We start from the raw sequence: 8,378 nt of genomic DNA on the forward strand, positions 1-8,378 counted from the left end.
CTAGTAGTCTTAGTAGCCTATATAGTAGTATATATATTTAGTATATATATTTAGTGTATTTCTTAATATATAGATAAGCGTGCTAGTGTTATCTTAAGGTTTAGTTATAACTAAGTTAGAACTTAGTTATAACTTAGTTATAACTTAGTTATAATCTAGTTATAACTATACTACTAGTATTAGAAAACTAGTAGTATTTACTAAACTATAATTTTACCTCTACTTAAGAATATAATACTAGGTTTATAAAGTTAAGACTAAGTATATTCTAGATGTTTACGCTATATTAGTTAGTTTATAGCTCTACCTTCTCTATTCTAACTACTACTAGTTAAGTTATAGAACTACTTCTATTACTTATATCTATCTTTATATTTTAGAATTAAGCTTAGTTTTAACTAAACTCTAACTAGCCTCTCTCTAATTAGTTTTATTTCTAGATAGTACTTACGTAGCTTTTTACTACTTTAGCTTAAGTATAAAACTTATTTTAGCTTAGTTAAGGTAGATTAGCTATATAAGATAGTATATATTTTTTAACTTCTTACGCGTTATCTACTACTTAGAATTATTAAAGTAATAGATTATACTTAGTTATATTTTCTTTATCTAAGTAACACTATATTAAGAATACACTAGATATAATATAGTCTTATAAGACTAGTATTATAGAATCTAACTAAGCCTAATTTTATATCTACTCTAATATAGAATAAAAGTTAAACGCTAAGTTTAAGAGCTTAGCTCTTAATTAACTAAAGCCTAATTTAGTTATAGCTTTCTAGAATAACTCTAACTCTAGTAATAAGAATATAAGTATATACTACTTAGATATAACTTAGTTAAGTCTTAATATATCTAGAGTTTAGTATATTCTTATAAAGAGAGGCTAGAATATAGCAAAGATAAGTATAATTTAGATAATAAAGTACTTTTATATAAAGATAAAGAAAAGACTATAGTTTAGTTATCTAAGTAGACGTAAGGTAACACTTAGATATAACCTCTTACTATAACTATAGTGCTATAAATAGTAACTATTCTAATGTATCTATAAATAAGCAAGACTAGTATTACTTATATTATTAATATTTCTAAGGTAAAAACTAATAAAAATACACTTACTTACGTAGTAGTAAGAGAACTAACCTAGACTTAACTTCTATTACTTAATATTATTATAGAAAGTATAGTATAGTTATTAGTAGAGGTAGAAGACTAATATAAATAAGGTAAAAGATACTAAAAAGAAACTTATAACTAAGGTAGCTTTACTTAGTAATATAGAATACTATAAATATAGATATAACTATATAAGTATAAAAGCTTATAAATAGCTTAGTTCTAAAGTTTAAGATTTATCTTACTATTATTATAATAAATATATATAAAGTATAATATAGTAGACGTATTAATTTAATAATAAGAGAATAGTCTAGTATAATACTTTTTTATAAGTTATATATTAAGTCTCTTCTAAGTCTATACTAAGTAGTGTACTAGAACTTATATAGGTAAGATTAAGGCCTATTATAAAGAAATTATATATAGTAAGAATTATAATCTAAATATCTATATACTTATCTTATATTATAAGTAGAATTATTATATAAGTTTAGACTTATCTAAAATATTTCTTACTAGCTATACCTAGTGCGTTATATAGAAGTTACTAAGTGTATACTTATATACGTAGTTACTAGCCTATACACTAATATAGTATTTACTATATTAAAACTATCTTAGTAATTTAAGTAAACGTAGTTAGTACTATATATATAAGTTACTAAAGAGTTTATACTTAGAAATACTCTTTCTACGTAACTACTTTACTAATAGTTAGAATACTTTATATTAAGAAACGTATATAATAGTAGACTAAACTAGGTTAAAGTAGAAGAAGTATTATATATAATACTTAGATATAACTAAGTTTAATCTAAATAGGTATAGATTATCTATATTTTATAGGTAAGTAACTACTTCTACTATTTCTAGAATTATATCTAAAGATTAGGCTATACTATAATTACTTTTATATATTTATTCTAGATAATTTAGAGATATATCTCTATATAGCTATAGTCTTTTATAATAAATATAATTACTCTCTACTACCTCTAATAAAGCTATTTAAGTAGATTACTTTAGATCTAGCTAAGATTATTTATAATATTAGAGATAATTAACTTTATTTAAGTAAGTAATTAATAGCGCGTAGATTATAACTTAGACTAAACCTATATAGTAATATTTCTAAAGAATCTACGCTTATAGAGTTATCTAAAGAGATATAGAAAGAAGACACTTAGTAAAATCTACTTATTTCTAGCTAACTATAATTAAATACGTGCTATTATTTATAGAGATTTACTATATATAATACGTATAAATTAATATATTAGTAGAGTCTAACTTAAATACCTAAATAAGCTTAACTTTAATAATTACGTTAGTATACACTTAGATTAGACTTATTTATTTACTACTTAACGTGTTATAGTATATTAAACACTTCTACTATAATAGAACTAATTTTCTTACTATTTACTTCTTCTTATTCTAACTTATTTCTTTTATAAATAAAACTTATTAGATAATCTCTATTAATATAAGTTTTAAATATTACTAAGATCTATCTATATAAGAGGTAATCTTTTTAGATTTTATAGATAGAGCTAATAAGTATATATATCTTAAGTTATATCTTAGTGCTATCTAATATACTATATAGTATATATATTCTATCGCGTATTTATTAACATAAAGAGTATTTATATATATACCTAAGTTTTTAAGAATACTTTTAAGTAAATAGATAGAAATAGCTTTCTAGTTAGATAGATTTATAAAAAGTAAACTAGAATTAAACTTATTCTTATAGATATATATATAAAGTAACTTCTAAGTATAGTTATAAACTAGAATTTATCTAAGTCTACTTATACTTGCGTAGAGTTTAGAAAGTATCTCTAGTTAGTATATCTAGATAGCTATACTTAGTAGCACTATATATCTTATATTATTATATTCTATTATATATACCTAATAAGAGAAGTCTAAGAGATAACTAGCTAGAGTAACTAGAATACTTATAGTCTTAATAAGCTCTTATATAAGCTTCTTTACTATAGAACTACTTATATATATAATAATTTTATCTAGACTATAATAGATATGTCTAGAGTAGACTAAGTAGAGTCTTACACTAATAGTAGAAGACTAGTTTACTAATAGTAAGGTTTATAGTTAGATTATAAATAAGAGATCTTTATATATATCTAGTCTTTACTTAGCTAAATCTTAAATAAACCTATAAATATAGAATAGAGTAATAGTACGTAATACAAACATAAGTAAGTAGAATAATTTAAGAACTAACTTATATAGAATCTATCTATTACTACTAAAAGCTATAAAGAGGTAAAAATATATAGATTTAGCTAAGTTATAATCTAACTAACGTAGTGTATAGCGCAGAATACTAGAATTATACTAATAGAGTAATATATAGTACCTATAATAACTATAGTATTATATCTATATATAGTAGAACTAAAATATATAACTAGATACTTAAGAGTATTATAAATATATATAAGTATCTAGTCTTAACTTAGTATTATCTATATACTAACCTATATAAATAACTAGAATAAGCTTAAGCGTAAGTAAGAGAAGAGTAACTAAAATAGACTTAGTATTATTCTAGATAATAAGAGAAATATAAGAGTATCTAGAAGCTAGTTCTATAGTTTTTAGGCTCTATTAACTTATTAAACCTTAAATAGTATAAAGTAGTAGTTAACTAGTTATAGTATATTCTAAGACTTAACTTAGTTAAGTTTATAGTAAACGTAGAGTTTATAGACCTAAGGTTATAGATAGAGATAAGAGTAAAGCTCTAGAGTAATAGACTATAAGCGTAGGTATAATTAGTCTTAGTTATTACTATATATATTAGCTAATATAGCTTAGCTTACTTAGTTTATAACTAGACTTTAATATAGAGATATTAGAGGTATACTTATATAGAGAGAAAGATAGGTTAGTTTAGACTTATCTAAGATTAAACCTACTAATAAATATAGTCTCTTTAATATACTTATAGTAAGAGTCTTATTTATTATATTATTATAGCGTAAGTCTACACTAAGTTTATACTATATAGTATCTAAGAATATTCTTAGTTAAAACTAACTAGCTAAGTAGAATATAATACTTATAGCTATAGAACTAAAAGAGTAGAAGATATAGCTATAGAAATAGAACGCTACTATAAGATAATAGAAGCTAGAAGACGCTTAGAAGAAACTTTATCTCTTAGCTAATATTTAGAGTTAGAGTCTAGACCTAGTCTAATTTATAGATCTTTTATAGTATTTATTATATTATACTATAATTATAGAATTTAATAATTAAAGCGTAGCTAAGTTATAACTAAGTTATAACTAAGTTATAACTAAGTCTTAGCTAAGTTATAACTTAGTTATAACTTAAAAAGGCTAGGCTATAACGTAGTAGCTCTATTTATAAGTATTATTAATTCTTAGTAGTAGAATATTAAAACTTACTACCTCTCTTCTATATTAGTTACGCGCTATTATCTATTCTTATCTTATAATTTAACTTAGATATAACTAGTATACTTAACTACTACTATAACGTACTTATAGCGCTAACTATAATTTCTTTATTATATAATAATATATATAGATTACTCTTAGAAATATTCTATTTTTATTAACGTTTATAGAGTTTCTACTAGTTAATAGTAAAGAGACTTTATCTAGACTTCTACTCTTTTCTATACTAGATATATACTCTCTAGGTTAAGACTAATCTTAGTCTAATCTAAGAAAGAATTATATTACTAGTCTTTACTAGTATATAAAGAGTTAATATTACTATAATATAAATATTAGTAATAATGCTAGTACTTCTAAGATATATCTATACTAGGTAACTATACTTAGTTTATATATAGTTACGTTATCTTACCTAAAGTTAGTAACTATTCTCTATAGAGGTAACTTATATATAATATATATAATAGACGTATATTAGTTATCTCTTAGTATTAACCTACTCTATACTAACTAGTATAGAGAATTCTACTTAGAGAATAGACTAAAGATTAACTATTAGTAATAAAAGTCTAAGAAGTTCTACGTATATTACTACTATAAGTAATATATCTAAGTCTAATTCTAATAAACTACTAGGCGTAATATAAGAAGACTTTAAAAATAGCTTACTAGAGTAAGTTACCTCTTACTCTAATACCTATTATATTCTTATAGAATAGTGTAGTTTATTTTAAATAAGACTAGCTTTTAGTATAGAACTTATATACTTTAGATAAACTAGATAATAATCTAAGTAATAGCGTAGATAATAAAGTATATTACTAACTAAGTCTAGTTTTAGTTAACTCTTAAGTAATCTATAGATATATAGTATATTAATATAATACCTACTCTACTAACTATATACGTAATCTACTAGAAAGACTCTATTATATCTAATCTACTTATTAATATAAATACGTTACTAATTAAAGAAACTATACTTAGTTTTATTTTATAGTTTAATAAAATAGATAAAAGTAATAATAAACTAGTAAAGCTTACTATACGTATAGAGTAGATAGGTAAAAGTAGTTCTAGTTAAGTTAGCTATAATAATAATTATATAAATACCTATAATATAAGTTTAGTAGATATATAAGAGTATAATCTAAAGATATAACTTAGACTACTTCTTATTATAGCTATTATAGACTTAGACAGCTATAAAGCTTTTCTAGTAGATAAAAATAAGGTAAGTTAGACTTTATATCTTAATTTAAAGTAGATCTAACTAAGTAGAAATCTAATATTAGCTTTATTAAGAAAGGTTTTTATATTAAGATAGTATACTAAGTATACTATTAGTTAAAACTTAGTTAGTTCTCTACACTAACTCTACTTCTACTACTAATACTAGCTTAGAGTACCTCTTATATACTTTAGATTCTACTTATTAAATTACTAAAGTCTATAAACTACTACTAGTTATAACTAAGTTATAACTTTATCTCTTAGTCTTATACTTAGATTTATTTTAAAGTATAATATAAGCTTAGTAATAGATAATAATAGTAGTAGAGTCTAGAAGAGTAACTATAACGTAGTTTATAATAGGCGTAATAATATTAAAGTAGACTATATATAGTTAGTTAAATAAGATATAACTAAGTTTTAACTAGGTCTTACCTCTAGTAGTAACTACGTATTTACTATACCTAGTCTCTATAATACTAAGCTTTATTCTAGTCTTACCTATGTTTATAGTTATTTTATATATTAGTAAGATATAACTAAAACTTATCTAGGTATATATATACTATTCTTTTTATTAATATTAGATATAACTAGTAGGCCTTAGTTAGTAGCTATAGGCGTAGAGAGTTAGTGTATACGTTTATAGATAGTAGAGGTAGAAGTAGTAGATATAAGAGACGTTAATAGATAAGATAATTATATTAAGTTAAGTACTAAGTAAGATATTATATATAGATTAAAGAAAGCTATATAGGCTAAACTTTAATATTTAGCGTATAGGCTCTCTACTAGTAGCTTAGTAAGTAAAGATTATAAGTTTAATTTATAATACTACTTCTCTTTAAAAAGAGAGTAAGTTCTAATACTTAAACTATTTTACTTAAAGAATAAAGAAAACAAAGAGATTATTATATAAAGATATATCTATTTTGCAAAAGCTATAATAAGCTAAATATATTATATACCTTTTCTATCTATTCTATTCTATTACTATATTCTATTTATATATATATATACTAATTATAGCCTTAATTACGTATATTATATATACTACTATTATACGCGTATACTTATATTATTTAGATTACACTAGAGATAGTTATTTATAAGAGTAAGTTATTTATAGTAGTAAGTTAATATTATATATATAAGCGCGTGTATATAAAAAAGAGTTTAGCTATATATAGTAAGTATAAACTATTATAGTATAGTAACTTTAGTATTTTATTATAATAGTAGTAACTTAATAAAGTAAGATTCTTACTATAAGTATAGTTTTAGTAAGTCTCTTGTAAAGGCATAACCTAGTTAATACTCTTAATATTAGTAAGTATAACTAATACTAAGTTCTAGTCTTACTATTACTATTATTAGCTATTATTACTATAGAGCTTCTAGTAATTATTTACGCCTTACTTTATAATAAAGTTACTAAGTTAACTAAGAGTATTATAGATAGAATAACTCTAATAATATTATTATAACTACTAGTTATTAGATAACTATTATCTAAGCGTAGTTAAGGTTATAAAGTTATATAACTAGCATATTCTACTTACTAATAAAAGAATTAAACTTCTAGTGTATAGTAGGTTTATTAGAGTAATTATAATAATAGTAAATTATAGTATTAGTAGTGTTAATAAGGTTTACGTAGAGTTTCTAAGAAGAGTTATTAGATTCTTTAGAATAGTTAGTCTACTATACAAGGTACTAAAGAAGCTTTTAGCTTTTCTTACCTTTACTCTTTTATACTTATAATATAGAGTTCTTAAGATTAGTATTAATATAATAGTCTTTAATAGCTTCTATAGTATACTTAGTAGCGTCTTTAATATCTAGGTTAAATTTAGTAGAAACCTCTAGATTAGAAATCTATCTAGAGAGTAGTACCTTATTAATAAAGTAAAGAAGCTATAGATAGAAGATATTATAAATATACTTTATATTTATAAAAAGGTCTAGCTTATAGATAGTATTATTAATTACGTAAACTACTATAAAGAGACTATAGTTTTTTAGATCTAAAAAGACTAATAGTTAATATATCTAAAGGTTACGTGTATCTAATATAACGTAGTTACTAACTTAGAATAATAGCGTAGGTAAGTAGCCTTTATTAGTATACTTAGCTTACTTAGCCTAGACCTACTATATTAACTTACGTAGTTTATTCTATAAAGCTTTAATATAGTCTATAAAAGTATTTATATTTAAGCTTTTATTACGCGTAGGTATAGTAAGTAAGATTATAACTAGCGTAGGTAGTTTAATACTACTTCTTAAGTTATAGCTCTTAGTAGTAAAGAATAGTAACTTGCTAGTTATTAAGCTAGTGCTAGAGTTAGCTTTAAATTTAGCTATTAGTAAGAATAGTGCCTAGTTATTCTAGTTATAGTTTATATATAACTAGAGGTATTACTTAAGGTATAAATTAGTATTTTCTATCTATCTATTAGTTTAGAGATAATAAGTAGTAGAGAACTTAAGTTATATACTAAGACGTTAACAAAAGTACTTCTAGAAGTAGAATATAAACTAAGACCTATAATT

The sequence above is a fragment of the Alternaria ethzedia genome (assembly GCF_023757985.1).
Source record: "Alternaria ethzedia strain BMP 0044 chromosome Unknown scaffold_52, whole genome shotgun sequence".
Taxonomy (NCBI): Eukaryota; Fungi; Ascomycota; class Dothideomycetes; order Pleosporales; family Pleosporaceae; genus Alternaria; species Alternaria ethzedia.